The sequence below is a fragment of the Tamandua tetradactyla genome, chromosome 2 (assembly GCF_023851605.1).
Source record: "Tamandua tetradactyla isolate mTamTet1 chromosome 2, mTamTet1.pri, whole genome shotgun sequence".
In the NCBI taxonomy this organism is placed as follows: Eukaryota; Metazoa; Chordata; class Mammalia; order Pilosa; family Myrmecophagidae; genus Tamandua; species Tamandua tetradactyla.
The window spans coordinates 56,197,141-56,220,820 of record NC_135328.1 but is presented as its reverse complement, the minus strand read 5'-3'; the positions used below and the strand labels follow the sequence as shown (position 1 = coordinate 56,220,820).

The window sequence follows — 23,680 nt, the reverse complement described above, 5'->3', positions numbered from 1 at the left end:
CTGCCTATCTCCTCAACACTGCCTGAACATGCCATGTCTTTTCCTGCTGGAGACCAAATCCCAACTCCTGCCTTTGCCCTACCGTTTTCCCCTGCCCAGGATGTTCTTTCTCTTCAATCTTCTCCTTCACTTATTCAAATCCCACCCATCCTTCACAGTCCAAGTCATCTCTCACCTCCTCCAGGAAGCCTTCCCAGACTCCTCACAATCCACGGTCATCATCTGTTTTCTCAGGACTCGGCCCACCCATCACAACACTTGGATTCTTTCTAGCTAGGTTACTAGTGGATACTCATCCTGCTTCTCAATTAGACCCCGAGGACAGGAATGTTGTGGGATCCTCCCTCAGTGGGCAACAGGGCATGGATCAAACACCCAGTAAACGCTAGCCTGCAGGAATCATGAGCAGGGCTGAATAAAACGTGAGCCACCATTATGAAGGGTGGGGTAGTGCGTGGAGCCCTCTCTAGCAACATCTCAGCCAGGTGTAGGAGGGGTCAGGAGTCTTGTGTGTGCGTGTACACACGTGCGCGTGAGTGCGTGGTGCGGGGAACGTGCCACTCTGGGTGGGCATCAAGGGCCAGATTCTGGCCCCAGCACCACCTGGCATCAGCGGTATGACCTTGGGGAGCTTTCTAGACTTGGCTGAGAATGACTGCAGAAGGCAGAAGGCAACACACCTGAACTGAGCCCACCTCACACCAGCCCCAGGAACGCGAGGATGGACTGGACTCCGTGGTCCTTGCTCTCCGGGGACTCCCGGACAGCTCGCCGGGCGCTGGCGCCAATCTCTCCACGCTCATCTCCAAGCCAGAAAAGCGCCCACGCACTCTGCCTTTGCCGCGAGCGTGCTGAATGGTGAACAAAAGTCGGTAGAAGGCAAGGAATTGAAAAATAATAGATTCTGCCATTCAGGAGGATTGCAGAGCTCTTTCCAAGCCGAAGCTCCTCGCCAGAGGCTGCAAATGCTGCCTGCCAGGCGGGGATGGCGCTGCCCTCCTGCCTCGCAACCCTATGAACAGAAAGCGCCCCTAGCTCCGCGGGAGGAAGCAATTCACCATGTAGCCACGCGGTGGCGCTCCTGCCTCCTTTTATTTTAACGGGTCAAACAGTAAAAATAAGTATATATACATACATAATTACAGTTTAAATTACAGGAGTAACAAATGACCAGCGTAGGAATAAAAATAAAATGAAGTAATATGCACCTCCTACCACCCCCCAACAGTCCTCCTGCCAAGAATCTCAAGAGGGGGATGGACAATATTCTGATGGCAGGTGATGGCGCATGGCGCTGGGACGTGTTCACTTCCTGAAATGGCTAACTTTCCAGAGCAGAAAGGCAGGAAAGGGGCTTAGAGAAATTAGGCAGGGAAGCCGGGACTCTTGACATGGGCAGGGGGTTCAGGAGAGCAGATGGAAGTGCCTGGGTTCCAGTCCCACTTGGCCTGCCCCATACCTACCAGCAACCCTGTCAGAGGCATCAAATGGGGCATATCAGGGTGACTTTCGGATTTAGGAAATAATGAGATGGCCAAGAAGTCCATTTGGCTTCTTCTACTCAAACAGTGATTTCTCAGCTGAAGATGCTCTTTAGAAAGTCTGTCCTAAAGCTCAGATGTTCCTGGTGGGGAACCAAGGTGTGCTTTAGTGGTGGAGCTCTAGGTCTGTGCTCCTCCCCAGCAGCCCTGCCACTAGCTCTCAGAGAACACGTGAGACCTTCCCCTGCCAGGGCCGGGTATGGTGCACTCTGCCTTAGGGAACCAAGCTACACTGCAGATACTGTTTTTCTGGCTTCCTACGGCCAGGTAAGTCTGGAGGCTCCAGGCTCTCATTCTGGGCCTGAGAAGTGGTCTCCCTGGCATCTCCATGTCACCACTTGAGCAACCGGGCAGAAGAACCTCGGCCTTCTTGTGGCAGGAGGGGAAGAGGTACCAATTCAGTCACCTGAGATTTCAGAAGGGGGAACTGAGGCCCAGAGACAGACTTGCCAAGGCCACATAACTCATAAGAAGTAGAGCCTGAACTGGGACCCTGGCTTCCTGAGTCCTAATTAAAGCCCTCCATTCTGATGCTCATTGTATAACTGCTTCCAATCTAGACATCCTGGTGTGCGCAATGTAAATGCCCAGTGGTAAGTTATGGAACAGGTCACATCTGACTCTTCAGAGTCACATGGGTGAAGTGAAAGCATAGTCAGACCTGGGATTGCAGCCTGGTTTTGACACACAACATCTGCATGACCTTGGGCAGGTCTTTTAGCATTCTCTGAGCCTCAGACTTTCCACCTTTTAAAGTGACTAAAGACAATGCCTTCCTCGGTTGTGTTAGGTAGCAAAGGAGATAGTGTATGTAAAAACATTTTACATGCATCAATGCTTTAAATATGTGTTATTTCCCAGCCAAAATATTCAACATTTGGCCACAGAATTCTGCCTTTTATCTCTTTAACAACCACCAGCAGCATTACCTTCTGGGGGAAAAAAAAAACAAAAACAAAAGCAAAATAGGGTGGTGCTAGTCTAATCCTATCAGGAGGGCTGTGCTAATTTATATGGCAGGTTGATTATTAATGAAACACCTGACATTTTGTTATAGCTCCACAAGCTCCAGATAACCTTTGTGCTCACAGTCTCTCTGGCCACTCACAGGAATCCCACCGCGAGGCTGCAGAGATGCAGGAGGAAGAAATGAAAGTTTTCTGAACATTTACCATGAGCCAGCTATGATGGAGGTGCTTTACAAACCTCGTCTCTTTTAATCCACATAAACATTTTGCTGGTTGGAATTTTTAACCTTATGATGGGAAACTGAGAACCATTCCCCTGGCTTGGCTGTTACCATGGCCAAATCCACACAGCCAGAAGTGGGGGTGATTTGCTTGATCCACTAGGGCATGGGCCTCACGAGGGCAGCCCCCCCTCCAATTCTAATTCTCAATCTTTCTCCAGCACCAAGCCTAGTTCAGTAAGGGTGTGATGAATGAATGCAAGTCTGTGTTCTTCCTAACAAGCCGTGTATTATGTGTGTGTGTGCGTGTGTGTGCACATGTGTGAGTGTGCTCATTGACCAGCCTTAGGAGGAGTCTGCTGTGGCTGCTAAGAGGGTCTTCCTTATCTCTCATCACATCCTACTGGGTCAGTGGGCTTTCGGCCTGGAGTATCGCTTCAGCCTCCACCCAGGAAGCAAAGCCTTCAGTGAACCCACAAAGAAGTGAAGAACCTTATAGATAGACCCAGGGAAAAGCACACCTTTGCAGAGGGCTAGAAATAAAAACCCCTTTGGGAAAAATGCCTCTTGTTTTCCCACAGGAGCCCTGAGGCTCTATCTCAACCCTGATCAACACAAGGGGCGTCCTTTGTAGGAGGCTCTGTGGAGAATTCAACATGGAAGCAGCCTTAGGATTGGGACCCAGTTTACAGCTATTTTTTTGTATGTAGCTGCGGCTTTCAGATTTTTCAAGCTACCATTTTATCAGTGTTCCCTGAAAGAGGAGCATTTTTCTCTTGCCGTGGCTGCATGTTAATCCATGGGTGTACAGGGTGACTCCATCCACAGAAGGAAATGATGTGGGTGCTGGGGAGAGCATGAGGAATGAGTGGTCTTGTGACCACAGTGGATAAATCTTTGAAAAGTGGTCTGTCCGTGCATTTTTGTAAGTTTAATACGCAAATGTGTAAAAAGCTCATTTGCACAGTAGGAGAGCGGTCCTTTAAAAGCCATCCTCCTAGTCCTTCATTTTTATAGGTGGAGAAAGTAAAGGTGCAGGGAGGTGATGCCAGGTTTGGAAACCAGGGTTCTCACTACCTCATGATCAGGAGCTGAGATTTTCCTCCAGTGAACATTCCAATTTTTTTGATCTTGAAGTATTCAAGTTTTTATTAAGAAAAACTTCAAAGAGAAGTGTCCAGTGAACACCCACATTATTGACCCCCCAAATTCAACAAGTAAGCATTTCCCGTAGGTGGTTTCTCTCTCTTTAAATGCCTATGTATGTACATATAAATACATTTTGTTTTGCTAAAACATTGTGAGAATATATTGGAGCCATCGTGAAACTTCACCCATAAATACCTGGGCATATATTTTCTACAGTGAAGATATTTCCTACATAACCACATAATTGCAACATCATGAGCAAACCTGAGAAAACGATCAATAATTTCCTAACATTATCTACTAACACATCCGTGTTCATGCTTTTTTCCATTTCCCCAAAATTATCTCTATAGTCTTTCTTTGAGAATCAAGATTTAGCTAAGTTTCAAGCACCATATTTGCTTCTGGTTTCTTTAGTCTCCTTTAAATTGGAAACTTACCTCGTTTTTCTTTCGTTTTGTTTTTGTTTATGGGTGCATGGGCCTGGAATCCCCCCTACCTCTTTGACACTGATTTTTTAAAAAGAACTCAGGCCAGTCTGGTAAAAATTTGTCCGATGGTTTCCCTGTGGTGCTGTTTAATCTTTTCCTCCACCTCTCATATTTACTATTAACTGGAAGTTAGGGTCCAAGTCTTGATTAGATTCAGGTTAAATGTTTTTTGGCAAGGATGCTTCATAGGTGAGGCTGTGTGCCTCATGTTGCATCGAATGAAGAGGTACCTAATATTAGGTGTCCCATCTTAGTGGTATTAAATTTGGTCAGTTGGTTAAAGTGGTGGCCTCCAGCCCTCTCCATCATAAAAGTGAGTTAAGAAGTAATCTGTGGGGTTGGACTTTGTCACCATGAAGAAATTTTGCCTCAAGACATCAACTGTTGCTGGAATTTCCAGGCTGCCAGCTTCCTCTGGGGAATTTGGACTCAGGACTTCAACATTGTCTTTACCAGAGTTTCCAGACTAAATCTGTGTGTGTGCGTGTGTGCATACCCATTTGGTTTAATTTCCTCATAGCCTTTTCTCTAATGGTTTCAGCATCCATTAATGATCCTTGCCTGAATCAATGATTTCATTGGTGATTGCAAAATGGCGATTCTTTTAATTCTATCATTCTATCTACATTTATTATCTGGTATTTTTCTGGAAAGAAGAGCTTACCCTCATTGACTGGAAGAGGAACTACAGTTTTTCTAAAAATCGAAGTGTAAATGATTGATTTTTTCTCTTTAATTACTAACTTTCATGGTGAGGCATTGAATAGTCATTTTTTTCTTTCTTCTCTCTCTTTTGATAAGTTTGAGTATCACTATGAACTCATGGATTTTCATTTATCCATTTTTTTTGTGTTAAACTGTAGAATTCTTTTTTATGTCCAGTTTCCTGAGATGTTGCCACCGGGAGCACACCACGCTGCCTGTGTGTCCTTTTGACATCTGTCCATCAGTCTTACAACATGTCCTAGCCTTCTGACACAAGTCTTTCTCTGCCCCACTTCTGGAAGCAGCCAGTTCTCGTTTCGTATAGTGGAGGACAGGATCAAGAAACCGAGAGCAAGGTGTTGGGGGTATCTGCTTTTAAGCTATTTCTGTGTTCCGAACTAGGAAATCGAGTCTTTTTTTTTTTAATTATGAGTTAATTTAAATTTAGCATTAAATTTAGTTTTGAATTTAACATTCTAGGTTGATGAAAACTTCTTTAATTTTGCATTTATATTACCTTTCTTTTACACTGGAAATCTTTGTTTCTAAGAACATTAGAATTTTTACAGCTGGATAACTTTCCATTGTACTATAGTTTATTCAGTTACTCCCCTAGTGATGAATATTTGGGCTGTTTCCAATGTTTAGCTTTTGCAAATCATGCCATGTTAAATAATCTTGTGCATATGTTTTGTGTGCATGTGTGTGTGTGTGTGTGTGTATGTGTTTGTGTGCATAGGTGCATCTTCAGGGTAGATTCCTAGAAGTGATATTAATGTGCCAAAGGGACAATGCAAATGTAATGTTCATAGATATTGCCAAATTCCTCTCTGTAGAAGTTGTACCATTCCACCCTCCCACCAGCATTGCCTGAGAGTATCTGTTCCCCACAGCCTTGCCAGCCCAGCATATTTGTAAAACTTTGGGATTTTTCCCAATCTGATAGAAAAGGAACAGTATATCAGGGTAGTTTTAGCTTGCATTTCACTTATAAGTGAGGATGAGTAATATTTTCATATGTTTAAAGGTGATTTGCATTTCTCGTTCTATGAATTTTCTGTTCATATCTTGTGCACTTTTTTCTATGAAATATTGGCTTTTGTCTAGATTTTTAAGAGATCTCTGCATATTAGGGAGGCTTATCTGTGATATAAATTGCAAATATTTTCTCTCAGCTTATGTATCTTCTGACTTTGCTTATTTTCTTTTTGTTGTACAAAAGCAGTTTTTGTTTTCTTCTGAGGTAGTATATTTGTCAGTATTTTGTTTTACTGCTTCTGATGTTTTAAGCTACTTTTAGAAAGGGTTCCTTCACCCTCCTAAAGAACTCATCCATGTTCTCTTCTAGTACTTACTAGGCTTCGCTTTGACACTTTGAATGCTGGTTCATTTGGAGTTTATTCTAGCGTAGAGTGTGAAGTATGGATCTAATTTTGTCTTTTTCCAAATAGCCACTGCATATTCTGTGCTAAAATAAAAACTTTAGTTGTGAATGTTTCTGCTTTTGGTGGGATGGCCTCATGGTGACACAGATCTCTTCAATATGCAGCAAACTGTAGTACTGCCTGGCACATTTACTGCAAATATAGATATGTGGTCAGAGATTGGAGTGAGGAGGTGGTCTACCTAGGGAGACAAATAGCCCAGGATTTTTTTTTAATTAATTTTTAAATTAAAAAAATATATATAACAACAAACACAAACATTCTTAACACATGATCATTCCGTTCTACATAATCAGTAATTCATAATATCATCACATAGTTGTATATTCATCATCATGATCATTTCTAGAACATTTGCCTCAATTCGATAAAACAAATAAAAAGAAAACCGAAAAATATTCATCCATACCATACTCCTTACCCCTCCCTTTCATTGATCACTAGCATTTCAATCTACTAAATTTATTTTAGCATTGTGCCCCCTATTGTTTATTTTTATTCCATCTGTTTTACGCGTCTATCGATAAGGTAGATAAAAGGAGCATCAGACACAAGGTTTTCACAATCACACAGTCACATTGCGAAAGCTATATCATTATACAATCATCTTCAAGAAACATAGCCCAGGATTTTGAAGTTAAGTTGGCAGGCATTAAAGACAAGATTATATACGATTATCCAATATTTAACACAATCTTTTCCTTTTCTTTCCTCAACTCACAAACCTTCAGCAGCTCCCCTTGGCCTAAAGATGTGGTTTGTTTAGGTTTCTTACGTAGTTTAAGGTTCTCCATACTCTGAGTTTCATCCCTCCCAATTCATGTGTATCCTAAATCTGACCACTCGTCAACAAACAAGCCTTATATGGTCTTGCTTCATGCCTTTGTTCAGGCTGAAGTATTTAAGTATTTAAAGTGTTGGTACCATCCCATTTTACAGAAGAGGAAACTGGAGCTTGGAGACTCACCTAAGGCTATACCACTGGGAGGTTGTTGAGCCTCCTGGCTTTCAGCTCAACCCAACTTAGCCCCGGGCCCGGTTCACTCACTGCACAACTTCGCCTTCATCTTGGGCCACACCACAGCCAATTTCTCTAGCCTCAGTTACCCCCTGAATGCCAGCACCACCCATATCATGGTCTCTGCCTTCTTGCTTAAATTCCACACCCGTGTTTCACAGCCATCCCATCTCAGCCAGTTCAAAATTCATATTTACTCCTGCAAACACATCTGGCTTCTCTTCCTGTGTCACAGGGAGTGGTACCACTCATACTCCAAGCCAGAAACCTGGGGTCACCCTCCTTCTTCTCCACCACCTCACTTCCAGTCAATTACCAAATCCTGTTGGTGACACTCTCTAATAGTACTACACCCCACATTCTGTCTCCTTAGCCCAGGCCACCAACACTTCTTCCCTTAAGTACTGTGTAATTTTCCTCAATGGTCTCCCTGCCTCCTGTCCAGGCCCTTTTCTCCATTCGCTAAAACACAACAGGTGTCAAAGCAATTATAATCCTTCAAGGGCTCCTCACTGAGTTCAGGATCAAGGTTAAATTCCTTTACATGGTTCACAGACCCCTGGAGATTTGCTTGAGTCAGATGCCTGGGTCTGAATCCCAGTTCAGTCACTGAGCTGTGGGACAGGGGCAAGTCTCTGTGATTCAGTTTTGTTACCTACAGAACTAAACCTATTACATAGGATTATTCCAAAGGTCAAATATGTACATGGAAACTCACGGAACAGTACCCCGTATTCAACATGTAATCTACATGTTAGCTAATATTTGTATTTCTTGTCTCAATTTCATTTGCATGCTTCATTCCCGTCATACGTACATCTTGGTAGTTCACTAACTGCTCCTTGCTCTTTTACATTTCTGGGTTTTTAAAAAACACATGTTCTCACCTCTGCCTTGAATGTTCTAACACTCCCTCTCTCTTCTTGCCAAACTGCTACTCACCCTTCATATTTTTAGATATTACCACCACCAGGAAGCCTTCCTGATCTCATGAAAAAGGTGTTGGGTGCTCCTCCATGTTCTGTCATAATGCCCTGTACTTATGCTCATCACAACACTTGCCATGTTATAATTGCTCAGGCACTTTTCTGTCTTCCATCTGGTCTATAAGCATTTTGAGGCTGGAGGCTCTTGTTCACTACTGAGCTTCCTTGTGCCAATCAGAGAAGTGCAGAGGAGACACTAATGCATATTTGTTGAATGAATAATTCTTTTTCTGTGTTGACACATAAACAGCCACATACTGTTTACTTAATACATGTAAAGTAGAACAATGTTGGGCTCATAGTAACTCCTCAGTAAGTGCTAGTAGCGATTTGATTACTGTGTTTACTGGGATGATAGACATGGAAACAGAGTGCTTTGGGGAACAGAGGAGGAAAGACAATGTCTGGTGATATTGGGCATCATTGTCTTGCTCTCAATTTTGAAGGAAATGCTTGTAATTTCTACAATAAGTATAATGTTTGGTCCATGATGTTTGCCAAATTGAGGAATAGATGCTAAATCTTATCAAACGCTTTTCTGCATTTGGCCTTGATGTGAATATGGTGTGGGTCCAGGGGAGAAGCAGCTGGGCCCATTATCAATTAACAGGAGGTCTGAGTAACATATTTTCATGGTCTTCACAGAGACCTAAAAATGAAATGTAAAATAAAATGTTTAGGAATATATTTTATAATTAAAGGTTGTGAAAGGCATTCTTAACAAAACCTCAAAAATAAAGTCTATGTAAAAAAAGAGATGAGTTTAATGATATCAAAGTTAATGATTCTATTCCAATGAAATACAATATAGATAAAGTTAATAGCTAAGAGATTGGGGGAAGATACAGGAAATATTCACGCCCAACAAGAAACACAATTCTAGAATATACAAGGCATTCCTGCAAATCACGAAAAGACAGTGTTCTAGTTTGCTACCTACTGGAATGCAACACACCAGAGATGAATTGGCTTTTAACAAAACGGGATTTATTTCATTAGTTTTTCAGAGGAAAGGCAGCTACCTTTCATCTGAGGTTCTTTCTTATGTGGGAAGGCACAGGGTAGTCTCTGCTGGCCTTCTCTCCAGGCCTCTGGGTTCCAACAACTTTCCCTGGGGTGATTTCTTTCTGCATCTCCAAAGGCCTGGGCTGAGCTGCGAGTGCTGAGATGAGGTATGCTGACCTACTTGGGCTGTGCTACATTGAGCTCTCTCATTTTAGCACCAGCCAATTAAATCAAACATCATTCATTGCAGCAGGCACGCCTCCTAGCCGACTGCAGATGTAATGAGCACAGATGAGGTTCATGTACCATTGGCTCATGTCCACAGCAGCAGAACTAGGCACCTTCACTTGGCCAAGTTGACACCTGAACCTAACTACCACAGATGGTAATCCCAGTGGAAAAATGGTCAAAAGGCAAGAACCAGCAATTTTAAGAGGAAGAAACCCACAAGACTTAACAAGAATAAGAAGAAATGCTCATCTCATTAATAGTCAGATGCAAATCAAAACAAGAAGGACATAACACTTGAGCCCTGTCATATTGACAAAAATTAAAGAGTAAGCTGATGCCAAGTGTTGGCAGGATATGGATGTTCTTGTGTACTTCTGGTTGTAGCAGAGACTGGGTAAACTTCCTGGAGGAGGATTTGGTGATGTTTCTTAAAAGTAAGTCATGTATACCCTACAACCTGCCAGTTTTACTCCTGGTTATATATCTCAAAGAAATTCTCACCCAGATGCATGTGAGAACAAGTGTAGTGCTCTTTATCACAGTGTGGTTTCCAGTGGTACTCTGAGTGTCCTTCCTGGGAAAGTGGAGAGTAGATCAGTGTGGATCTGCATCTTGGAGTAATTGACGCAGTTAGAAGCCACTGGCTCAATGTATACTACACAACATAGATGGAGCTTCAAAACAGTGTTGAGTGGAAAAAAAGGTAAGAAACAGATTGCAATCTATAACATACTTCCATTTACATAAATTAAAAATACATGCATCCAAAATATGCATTTTGCAAGGACACATACAGACAAAAGATGCACTTAGCATACATTAGAATGGCTGTCTATGGGAGAGGAAAAGACTAGTGGTTCAAAATGGAGAGAAAAGGGAATAAATGAGTGAATACATAAGAGAAGGCCCTTTCACAAACTACTGACCATGATGTGCTATGAACTGAGGAATGTGACTAACTTAGCCTTTGGCATCTAAAATCCAACCTATATAAGATAAGTAAGCAAATAAACAGAAAGTACTGGATTCTCAGTACTGGGAAACACCAAAGGGAACAAAAAAATCTGGTCTCTGCTTAAGAGATCTTCATTCCAGTTGGAGGAACAACAACAAATCAAGATGGTGACCAGCCCTATGCAGAACCTCTGAGCTGCCATGGTCACCATGACACAATGTAAGATTAACTCTTGGGTTTCTAATGCTCTCATTGTCTTCATAGCCCTAGTCTTGAAGGATTTGGATTTACTTACATTTGCTCCCAATCTTTCTGGTTTTCTGGTTTTGAGCTAGACATGTTTCAGGAGATCTCTTGCCTCCCCCATCCCCTGCCTCCTGCCTTTCTAGGGGAAGCAGAGCACTTGGCAAGAGATAGACCCCCAAAACACGATTTCAGTAAGCAGTTAGGTTGAATGAATAGAGGCATGTTTTGAGTGGGGGTGGAGAGACTCAGAGCAGGAGTCCTTAGGCCATCCTGGGAATTCTCCCAAGAAGGCTTGCTGGCAGAGAATATATTATAGCTTTCTTGGAGGAATGATAGCTATGATCCAGGTGAAGAGGTGGAAAATATTTCTGGCCATATCTGGCATCTGTTGTTATCAGGAACAGAAGCCAACTTCCATTAGCTCAGATAAAAGTGAAATTTATTTAAAAGATACAGGAGCATCTCCCTGACAAAGCAGGAAGTAGAGCCAGGCTTCAGAGGAAATGGACTGTTGTCAAACAGTTCTCTTTTCTCTCCAAGGTCCTGTATCCCTCATCACCACATCTGCTCATTTCTGGTTTTGGCATACTGACTTCTCCAGCAAGGCTCTTAGCTTCTCTTCCTGCTCAACCTCTGCCTGCCCATAGTGCTGGGAGACCATGGAACAGGTTCTCACTCCGCCTTCAAATGAACCCCATGTATACCTTGGACCATAACAATTTTAATGGTGCCCCCTGGAGTTGTGCAAAGTAGCAAGTCTTTGGGGTCTCTAAGGAAAAATTTCAAGGCTTGTGGTAAGGGAAGTATTCACCTTTGATCTAGGTCCAGTCAGTTGTGTGTGTGTGTGTGTGTGTGTGTGTGTGAAGAGAGAAGAGACAAATGTCTATGGGTTTGGGAGTGGTTCGTAGAGGGTTGCCAAGGCTGTGAGCAGATTCTCTGAGAAGGAGTAGCAGCAGTCAGGATCTTGGTGGCAAACAGTAGGACCCTCAAGGGATAACTGAAGTTAATTCAGTGAAGTGACTATTTAGAGAGGTGTGAGCAGCCTCAGAGAAGCAAAAGCTAGTGACTACCCTGGGCCTATGGGACTCATTGTCACCCCTAGGTGTGAAGGAGCTGTGAACCACCGCCAGGCTGAAGGCTCTTTCTCCCTTCTCATTCCCTGGTCAACTCTGGTCAAATGCAACAGGAGGCCAGAGGGCAAGCGTAGGTGGTACCACAGGTAGAGGTCTGCCTCCTGGGGCCCAAAGCAAGACAGAGAAGGGCAAATAGAGAATGAGCAGCATATCCTTACAGAAGGAAAGGGCATGATCTGAGCAAAAGCATATGGTGTGAAATCACATGATGTTCCATGGTGTTAGAGAACATAGTGCTAGACAGATAAGGGAAGATGATGAGACCGGATAGGTCAGCAGGGATAGGAGTAGATGGCCTTGGGAGCCATTATAAGGAGCCTGGATTTGATTCTGCAGGAGACATGGTCCACTGAAGGCAGGGAGATTGGCCAGGAGGTTGCCACAAAGAAAGTCAAAGAGAGAGGACAACTCAAACAACTGAACTTAAGGTACTAAGAGGGAAATATTTTTGACTAATGGTGACCCTCCAAAGGCCTTCAAATCTCATTGCACTAGAGAGGACTCTTGTTTACAAGGGACAGAAACCCAATTGAAACTAGCATCAGCCAAAATAGGAAGTTACTGCTTCATGGAACTTGGAAGGCCGGAATGAAGCTGATCTCAGGGATTCTGGGGATTCAGGAAATAATATTATGCACTTTTCTCTTCCCAACTCTGTCTCTCTTTGTCTCTTCCATCTCTTGCCTAGACTTCTCACAGAGCTTGCTGTAGGAAAAGGGGAGGGGGAGGTCATAGTTAGCGCCTGGCTTCAGCATTCCAGTCTAGCGATCCATAGAAAAGATAGAAAATATCTTTTTTAGCACCCATATATAAAGACTCAGGGAAGCACTGTGATAGTCTTAGCTCAAGTCACATGTTCATTTATGAGTTATTTGTTCTGCCCAGGCCCACCAGCATAGAGGAATTTCGGAAGAGACTCCAGGGTGGTGTGAGGAAGGTAGAGGTCTGATTAACTTCTTTTTAACAAATGATAAAAATCAGCTCCAGAGAAGAAGAAAATACCTAGGTCGTCCAGACGACTGAGGAGTGGTGGGAGATGGCGGTATAGCTATCTCTGCCTGTTCTCTCTGGCCTTGTTTCATAAGCCCCTGGAGCTCCATATTGAGATAACAATTACCATTCTTCTTCCAGACACTAAACAGTAACAATGCTGTTATGGTCCCCTTGAGGGCTAGCAGCTGATAAATTGGTGTCACTGCTCCCTTCGACCAAGGAGCACGTTCCTAGCAAGATGAGGTCACTGAGACACGGAAAGTGTGTGTGTGTGTATTCCTGGGTCAGAGCCCTGGAGCTGTGCCTGTCCCCACCCCCACCCCCACCCCTTAATCTGAATTCTCCCAATTACTGGCAATCTCAGAAATCGCTCTGAACATACTGAAGTTAAGGCCCTGATATGAATGCAAAGAAAGGGATCTGTCCTCTGAAATGGTTTGTGGACCAGTGGAACTGGGAGAACCCAGGTCTCGTGCTCCCCCCTCCCCCAACCGCCCAATCAATCTACCCCTGTACCCCGAGCCAATCATGACTGGGTGGCTACACAGAAGAATTTAGCATTCTAAGAATTTAGCCTGGGTGAACCAATGCATGGGACCATCAGATGCTGATGGCAAGCACAGTTAATTCAGTAAAAATATTAACATTTATTGAGCTAGGATCTATGCTATCGTATCTTAATATCTCATTACATTCACCCCAAATCCCCATTAGGGTTTTTAAGTATTATTATCATCCCTATTTTGTAGATGAGGCAACTAAGGCTCTCCAGTTAGTAACACGGCAGAAATCTGCATTCAAACCCAGGTCTGAATTGGAATCTTGCCTTCCCCTCCATTAGACCACTGCAATGCCCAGTTCAATTCCCACCTCCCCCATAAGCCTGCCTGGCCCAAGATCTATGGTTTTAAAGGTGTGCACTGGCTCGAGGACACCCAGGATAGTTGAGGGTGGGCCTGGGTTCTACTCACATGGGCCCAGAAGGAGTTTCCTTTTCTAGTACTCACAAATGTGCATACAAGCCAGCAGGATCCCTACCCTGTACCATTCTGGACCTTCTTAGAATTCTGACAGCACCCACTGTGCTGGCCACTCACACATGTGATCCCTTAATCATAGGCTGCCTTGCGTTATAACCCAATTGGTTTCCACGACAAAACTTGCCGTTCTCATAATTTATCCAGCATTTTCTTGCCTCCAGGCTTGAGATACTTTGGTTCCCTGAAACTGGAATGCTCTTCTTTCACAACCACCTTTCCCAGACGGATGCCTATTCCCTCGAAGAGCCTTTCAGATACCATATTTCTACTTCATTTCAGTTGTAGCGCTTATTATCTCCTACTTTGTAAGTGCCATCATTCACTGAGCATTAACTATGCACCATACACTTCCGCTAAGTTATCTCCTTGAATCTTCACCTTGAGAATGTTATTATGCCTATTTCATAGAGGAAGAAACTGAGGCTTAGAGGATTAAATACTTGTCCAGGTTTACTACAGCCAGGAAGTAGAAGAGTGGGGATTGAATTAAGGCTTTCTGATATTAAAGCCGCCTTCTATTATTAAGGTGGTTTTCCACAGATCTCATGACTATGGCTCAACAGTTAGCAATTCGAGGACAGAAGCCGCTTTGGTTCTTCACAGAGTCCCAAATGTGGGTTTTTGCATATGTCTTGCAAAGGAAAGAGGGTGGCTTTTTGTCCAGCTTTTGACTCCTCTATATGAGTTACAACTCCTTTAAGGTTCAAAAGCAAACCTAGCGTGCCCCAGTGGCTCTGTGGGAAATGGAATCATAGCTCTGTGGCCAGGCACAACAAGATATGAGGCACTAGGATCTGCGAAAGGATAAGACAGCACCGAATAAAGGTTGAATGGCACTCTAACCACACCCAACCAAGGCGAACTTGTTTATTTCTCTTCCACAGCCCCCTCTGGCCCGGCCCAGTCACGTGAGTTCCCCCTTCCCTCCCCTCCAATTTTCACTGTGGCTCCTCCCGCCGTGCCGGACCTTCTTTTCGCCTCCTTCGGAGTCACAAGATCTCTCAGCAGTCTCCTTTTAGGATCCTTCCGCCTGTCCCGCCCCCCTGCCTTAAAAACCCTCCTTGTTTTTTCCTTGACCAGGCTGTACCTTCACTAACGAGCAGAATAGACTCTTCTGTTCAACAGAGCTGTCGACAGCGTTCATCTGTTATTTGGTTTGAGAGAGAGGCGAGAACCACCAGGGACTCTTTTTCGTGGCGGAGGCTGCAGTCTGTCGTAGACGTTTCACGTCGGGGAGGTGCTGTACGTCCAAGATGGCGGCGCCCTGTAGAGTGGAGGAACTGTGAGGTAAACAGCTGAGGGGGAGGAGACATCGGGTGAGTATGGGGGTGTCTCCCCTTCTTTTTCCTGTGGGCTTCTTGGGGAAATTATGGCACCATGATTCGGGTCTGGGAGGGTCTGGGGGCATGGGGCACGGAGCGCACTGGCTGGGAGGGGAACCGGGGAAGGGGATTCGGAGAGCTTTCCCCTCCCTCTTACTACGGGTTGTCTCTCGCTGGGCCGGTCAGGGACTGGCGGGTCCCAGGGGAGAAGATGCAGGCCGGGCTGGCACTTCAGCCCTTCTTGGCGGCCAAGAATAAGGCTGGACCTCGGTACCGTGGTGCTCAGGGCAGGGTTGAAGTGGGTTCCTTTGCCAGCCCCTCACTTGCTGGGGTAACAGGTTCACACGGGATGCTGAGGACTGGACAGAGAACCTTGGCAGGAGTCGAGGAGCCGGAGTGGGGGCTGGTCCCAAGACTTGATGAGTGGGCGCAGAGGTAGAATGAATGGACGCTGCTTGTGGGCATCGGGGACTCTCCGGGAGTCGGTGTCTTGGCTGATGTTTGCATGACTGGAGTGTCTTGCTCCGGGTGTACTTGTGGGTGTTTAATTGACGGTGAAAGACAGTTACCTTAAAGTCATCAGAGGTAATTCTTAAGAAACAGCTATTTGCGGAACCAATCCTAGGTGCTCATTCATTCATTTGAGGTACTGGAGGATGAAAAGCCTGCAGTTAGAGAGACTTCTGAAAATTAAAGCTTTCTTTGTGTTTCCTGTTAAAGAGTTTTGCTTCGTGTGTTTTGGATATGGGGGCAACTTGGAAGAGGATGCGGTTCTCCTAACTTATACAATAGCATCTAATGTTTATGGCGTGTTCTCTGTGTGCTAGGCACTGTAGAAGTGCTTTTGTCTGAGGTCTAACGGAGATGATAACTGCAGAGGGAAGAGGCAGCCACTATTAATAAGTCCATTTCTCAGACGAAGAAACCGAGGCCTGGAAAAATTAGGTTACTTGCCCAAGTCACAAAAAGTATCTGAGCCAGGACTGAAACCCGGGTCCCACTGATTCCAAAGACTATGCTCCTGTCATTATTTATACTCCCATAAATCATGTATCTGTTATTTGATAGATGCTGGCCTGTCATTCTAATTAAATGACTAGATTAACCAAATTGGCCAAGGTTCGTGTAAGCATGCCTGTGTGTGTGTGTGTGTGTGTATTTAATTTTGAAGGAATTAGCTTTTGTTAAGGATGGCAGTGTTGCATGTGTAAATGTGCTAGTCTAAATTAAGCTGGAAAGTATTTGATGTTTTTATAAAATTGATGAGTTTACCAGAAAGAAGTTCTGCTAAAGTCTTTGCTGGATTTTTTGTTTTAACAGAAAGCTTCGAAATAGTACTTCAGTTTATATAGAGTAACATGTAAAGTATTGAAGTAGAATAATACTCTTCTGAGACACTTTGATTTATAATTTTGGAATCAACCTTGGAGTCATTTGAATTCAAACATGCTGGCAAAGTAGAGCTGTAAATTTCAATAAGCATTATAAAATCTAATCTTCTGGGAGCCTTTGATTTACTGTGCAACCACCTGTGATTCTTAAGTTGAACATTCCTGAGTAAACCTGGAATATGCAAATGTGAAGACTGATTTAGGGTTGTGTAGGAAAATGCACATTTAACAGTCATGCATCAGGCAAATGAGGCTCCTCAGAAACACGGAACTAGTCTTTGCTATTGCCCTGGGGAGTCGCAGAATCTTCTTCTAACCACCTGGTGTAAACTTAAGGGGTATTTATAGAAGATGTAAATGGAAAATATCCTCTTACTAAAGTTAATATCTTATCCAAAACACTCTTATATCATGTGCCTAGAAGGGTAGATAGAGATATAAACTTTCTTTGCTTCATGCATTTCCTGGTGTATTAAAGGCTAGGCATGTTCCTAAATTCCTAGTTAGAAAGAAGGTGGCTACCAGCCTTCTTACTTGTTTTCATTAAATTGAAGGGTCTGAAATCTTGTGACTCAATTGTATTCTTACAAAGTTAAGACCAAAGATGTCCAGTACTGCTGCTTTGTGATATAATGTGATGCTTTCTGTGCATGGTTTCATTTGTGAAATAAAACTGAACAGTCTTATTGGAGCAAAACAAATGTATACTGTGTATGAAATGTTTACAAATAATGAGATGGCTGGAAACAAGGGATATCAAACTGTCTTTGAGGATGCCCTGGATATATAATTTGGAAGAAGCTCTAGGTGACTCTGATGTACAGCAGAGGTTGAGGACCACTGGTTTAAAGTATTGCTTTGGCTGTTTTTATTTAATTTTAATTTATAATTTATTTCAGAGACATTTCTTTAAATAACTTTTAAACCTCTGATGTAAAACCTCTGTGTGTAGTGGTGAATAAGTGGCTCAGAATTAGAGCTGACTTGGTCTTATAGCTATGTTTTCTTTAGAAGTTTGTTAGGATACAAACATGTTCTTTTCCAGGTTCCAGAGCCATAGTGAACTAAAATGAGCTTCTCCTAGAAATATTTGGTATTCTTAGATGTAGATGAGCCAAATACAGCAATACATCAATTTCAAACTTTTCTAGAAAAGCCCAATAAGCTTTTGAACTTTAGCAAGTCACTTAAGTTCTCCTAGTCTCAGTTTCTTCATCTGTGAAATGAGTTGGACTGTAAATTAGAATATTTGTAAGTCTAAATTTTTGTGATTTAAAGACCTCCTGGGACTTCAGTTAAACATTTTGATTAAAATTGTTTGAATCAAAATGTTAATGGCTTTATAATAACTAAGAAAATGTTTTTTTTTGATCCTGAGTGATGACTTGTTTATCATTTCCTTTATGTCATATTATTTTTAAAAAGATATGGTTTTTATCTATAAATTTCTCATGTTATCAATCTCTTTGAGACTAATTTTATCATTCAAGTATCTAAAAGCATGAAAGAAAAGTATAATCAGCACGCATCTACAGCTGTTTTGCCTTTAAAAATCTGTTTAGTATATGCAAGGACATTAAGTTTTCCCCTCAGATCATCATTTGATAGCAATTTAATATAATTTGGTTTGCATAAAATACTCATTTTTTTAAACCCCATTTAAATTGACTTGAAAGAAGTCTAACCATCAGTAATTTGAGATTTTTTTTCTCTGATTACTTTGTGAGCTTATAGTTGCCGAAAATTAATAATTTAATGCTTAATTTCATGGGAGGGAAGGATAAATGATATATATACTCTCAAGAATGCCAGTTTCTTCTTGTCCCTTTTCTTGTGCAGTGCTAACTTTTGTTGTGTACAGGGAAGTAGCAAAAGGTAACTAAATGCTTTTGAAGGTTTGATGTATTCAGATTGTCATCTAATGAGTAAAGTGCCTTAAAAACCTAGCTTTAATACAAAAAACAAAGCATAGTAGTTACTGGCCTAGAACTCACAAGTCACTTTCTGAATAAATATAATGACAATGGAGGCCATGAAGTGTTTCAGTAATAAGGGACAATTTTGCCCTTCTGTTGGTGATGAAAGTAAGAACAGATGTAGTGGCGGGCCGCGGTGGCTCAGCGGGCAAGAGTGCTTGCCTGCCGTGCCGGAGGACCTCGGTTCGATTCCCGGCCCCAGCCCATGTAAAAAACAAACAAACAAACAAAATATAATAAAACAAGAAAATGTTTAAAGATGTTTCCCTTTCTTCCTTCCATCCTTCCTTCCTTCTCTGTCTTTCCTTCCCTTCCTCCCTCTCTCTAAAAAAAAAAAAAAAAAAAAAAAAAAAAAGAACAGATGTAGTGACCTGAATGTCTGCAGTCATTAAGATCTGTGCTACTTTGAGGAGTTTAAGAGCACAGTAACAAACCCAAAGTGTATCCATTTTAAGTTATAGAATGGTTTTATCAATGTTTCAAATGCTAGTTGTTAAACTGATGGGCTGCTAAGCATTATGTACCCAGGAATACATTTTGTTTAGAAGTAATAATGTTATAATAATAAGTTAAATTTATTGAGAATGTATGTGCCAATCACTGGACAAAGTACTTTACATGTATTATTCTGTTTATGCTTCCTACAGACAGAATAGGGAGATAAAGAAACCGAGGCTTAAAAAATTTAAGTAATTTGTCCAGGGAAGGTCACAGTTAGTAGCTGAGCTGAGGTTTGAACTCTGGTTGACTCCGGAGCCCAAGCATTTAATCTTTTACTGTGATAAACTGTCTGATCTGCTAATCTCGTAAATTGACTGATAGGTCAGTTCTTAAGTTTTTTGAGATTTTTCATTTGCCCTCTGAAAATCTAATATTGCCATTTGAAAATCTAATTTTCAAATGCCCCTACCTCTGCCCTTCCTGTCCCATCACCACCAAAAAAATCTGCTATAGATATGAAATTTTGCATATGACTACTGGGATTTCGTGGACCCAGCTTGAAGTGCTTGAAGATCATTTTGGATAAACTACTGCTCTTAAAAATGGATTTAGGGATGGACCATGGTGGCTCAGCAGGCAGAGTTCTCGCCTGCCATGCCAGAGACCCTGGTTTGATTCCCGGTACCTGCCCATGTGAAAAAAAAAAAAACAAATGACTTGGGCTTTATTAAAATGAAATTTTGTTTTTAATTAGTAGGTAGGGAAAGCCTTTCTTTTAAAGATGGACTTATATACTCTTTGTATTAGAAATAATTTTGTTAAACTTCTATTTGAAATATTCGCCACACTTCACTGAGAATCCAACTTTAGGCGCCATGTTCAAAAAAAAAGAAGTAGAAAACTCAGGCATGTAACCTACTAAATTCTTGTCAAGCTTTGCATTCTATCTGTGCTGATACCTTTAGCATCTGGCAGAATTTCACTGGCTTTTTTTCAAGGTTTCTTTTCCTTTTGAACCTCAAAGCAAATACACACACACACACATATGGGTATATAGTATATATTATACATATGTGTTATATATATGTACATACATGTGTGTGTATAGGTTTAGTGTTTCTTGTCTTCATTGCCCTTTCTTCTTTCTAGACCAGTTTTTCTCAACCTTTGGGAATATCAGAATCATGTAGAAGGCCCCACTTCCAAAGTTTCTGATTCAGAGGTTGGAGGTGAGGCCCAAGAATTTGCATTTCTAGCAAATTCCTAGGTGATTCTGATTGTACTGGTACAAGAATCACATTTTGAGAACCACTGTCCTAGACTCTAAAACCCTGTACTTTTATTCCCTGGGGTGAGGTCAAGAGTTTGCATTTCTAACAAATTCCCAGGTGATGCTGATGCTACCAGTATGAGGACCACATTTTGAGAAGCACTGTCCTAAGACTATCAAGCCCTGTACGTTTTTATCCTATGAATTTGAAATCTAAACAAATCTCACTGTTCGCTCAGATTTCCTCAGTGAACTTTTAAAAACACACATGTGTCTATTTGGCCTGTATTTTCTTGGTAGATAATTTTCTAAACGCTAATAGAAAGTCAAAGCAAATGAAACAGTTTTTATAAAAGAAATAAACCTTACTGAATCAATCACTGTTTCCATAAGCAAGTTACAGGCAGATTCTTTGCCTTTGGAATAGTGTATAAGCTACAGCAAACTATGCATTAAGGTGCCCAATGGCAACAATTCTGGATAAATAAACTTATAAGTTGGAACTCTGCTGCCCCAGTTATGTGACTCAGAGCTACTATGACTGCTGAGAACATTTAACTTGACATGGAACTACAAATTTTGGCAGCTATTTTACTCAGACATAGTAAGTAGCATTTCCCATCCCCATCTCCTTCCTTCTATGTCAGTTGTGGGTACAATTCCTGGCATGGGTAGGAATCGAGAATTGGAGAAAGTATTTCACTCTTTTTAGAAGCATTTGTGCCGAAGTCAGCTTTGTTTAATTGATAGAATTATTACTCTTAAGAAATTATTGAGAGTTTTTAGCCAAAACTGAAATATTAATGTATTAGTGTAATGTTTCTGTTCTACTTATTGTGCTTGGTAATGAATTAGTCCATCTGTGCCCAAACCTGCATATGAATTGTCTTTGAATTTTTATAGATAGAAACCTGAGGATAGAATGCAAGTTTTGGTAGAGACATCTGCCTTCATTTATACCTGTAGTTGTGTTTTTATATCATAGGCAAATGTTTAGAAAATTATTATAGGCAATTTGATACTCAGTTGTCTATCCTATGTGATTTACAGTTCTGAGGTATCTTAGGAGGTAGTTTCTAGGTCACAGACAACACTTTCCTAAAGTCTGAATATTCAAGTGATATCTTCAGATAAAATACTCTCTAATGGCATTTTAGGTGCCTGTCATTAGTATTTCATGAAAGTATATATAGCTATTAAGCCCTTTTAGTTTGTAATTCATATGATGACAGTGTCTTCCCTAGATGTTAGATATGTGAAGAAAGTGTATACAATTCTTGTTAATGATAGTAATACATAGCTTATTACCCTGGGACTCATGTGTATTTCCAGGTATGTAAGCCATCTATCAGTAAACACCTGAAGGATGAAATTATTTAATGTGACCTGTGAAAATAACTTGGCTTCTACTCCAAGCTTCTGTTTAATTGGAAAATACTAAAGCTCAAAGCCCTCATCTTCTTTGTTAAATAAAGATCTACCTTTAGTGGTAGAGATACAGAAAGAATGCTTGAGGAAGTACAATTACAATGTTGCACATAGGTGAAAATTCGGCTTTTGAGTCAAATTTCAAAGAAGAAAAGATCCAGATCTGTTTTCGAATTTGGCTTTTAAAAATTAGAACATGGATTGACACTGTTGTTATGCTGTAAGAGGTGTTTTTATCCATACCCTTTAGGGGTATACATTTTGAGGGGGCCTTCTCTGCCATGCACTTGTGATAACACATCTCATTTTACTGACCAGAATGATTTTATTTAGCTAAGTACTGCCATAGAGCACAGTTTAAATATAAATGAATAAGTATAAAAATACTTAAAAATAGCAATAATGGCAGATAGTCTTTGACACACCAACACAAAATTTGATGCTGATTTATTGTCACCATTTTTTAGCATAGTGATAAAGAAATTAAAGCTTTAACATTGGGCATTGAACAAAAACTCTGATTTCCTATGTAGTGCCTTTATCTAGGCTAGTGATCTTGGCAAAGTGGGCTACAGGATCTTATCTTGTGTATACCTTAATTTTATCCTTGCCTTAGTTAGGTATTTCTTTTTGGGTAAAAGATCCACCTGGGATTCATTATAAGAGGATGTCTATGTAACTCACTAGACTAATAACTGAATTAAAAATTATTGAATATTAGGGACTTGTGTTTTAATTACAGCTCTTTGATTTGGTTGACTTACTGTGGCTGGGCAAGCATTCTCTGCCTGGATTTTTTTTTTTTAATACCAAAAAACACCAAACAAATGCAAACATTCCTATTTTGATCATTCCATTCTACATATATAATCAGTAATTCACAATATCATCACATAGTTGCATATTCATCATCATGATTATTTCTTGGAACATTTGCATCTATTCAGAAAAAGAAATAAAACGAAAACAGAAAAAGAATTTATACATACCATACCCCTTCCCCTCCCTTTCATTGATCACTAGCATTTCGAACTAAATTTATTTTAACATTTGTTCCCCCTATTATTTATTTTTATTACACATATTCTACTCATCTGTTGACAAGGTAGATAAAAGGAGCATCAGACACAAGGTTTTCACAATCACACAGTCACATTGTGAAAGCTATATTATTATACAATCATCTTCAAGAAACATGGCTACTGGAACACAGCGCTACAATTTTCAGGCAGTTCCCTCCAGCCTCTCCATTACATCTTGAATAACAAGGTGATATCTACTTAATGCGAAAGAATAACCTCCAGGATAACTTCTTGACTCTGTTTGGAATCTCTCAGCCATTGACACTTTGTCTCCTTTCACTCTTCCCCATTTTGGTCGAGAAGGTTTTCTCAATCCCTTGATGCTGAGTCTCAGCTCATTCTAGGGTTTTTCTCAATCCCTTGATGCTGAGTCTCAGCTCATTCTAGGATTTCTGTCCCACTTTGCCAGGAAGGTCCACACCCCTGGGAGTCATGTCCCACGCAGACAGGGGGAGGGAGGTGAGTTTGCTTGTTGTGTTGGCTGGAGAGAGAGGCTGAATCTGAGCAACAAAAGAGGTACTCTTGGGGGTGACTCTTAGGCCTAATTTTAAGTAGGCTTGACCTATCCTTTGTGGGGTTGAGTTTCATATGAGTAAACCCCAGACTGGGGGCTCTGCCTGGATGGTTTTGGTGGCCTTTCTGA

At 41.6% G+C, this 23,680-nt stretch overlaps 1 protein-coding gene across 3 annotated transcripts in view; it reads left to right on the top strand.

The window, feature by feature from the left end:
* Positions 1 to 15,309: 15,309 nt before the first annotated feature.
* The window catches only part of TSC1 (TSC complex subunit 1), a 90,417-nt gene continuing 82,046 nt past the window's right edge, over positions 15,310 to 23,680 (top strand). For 2 of the 3 annotated variants that reach the window (XM_077147357.1, XM_077147359.1), the window contains exon 1: positions 15,310 to 15,443. The gene's annotated coding sequence lies outside the window, so the exon portion shown is untranslated. The remainder of the gene's footprint in view (positions 15,444 to 23,680) is intronic. The other variant, XM_077147366.1, reaches the window with a different exon arrangement.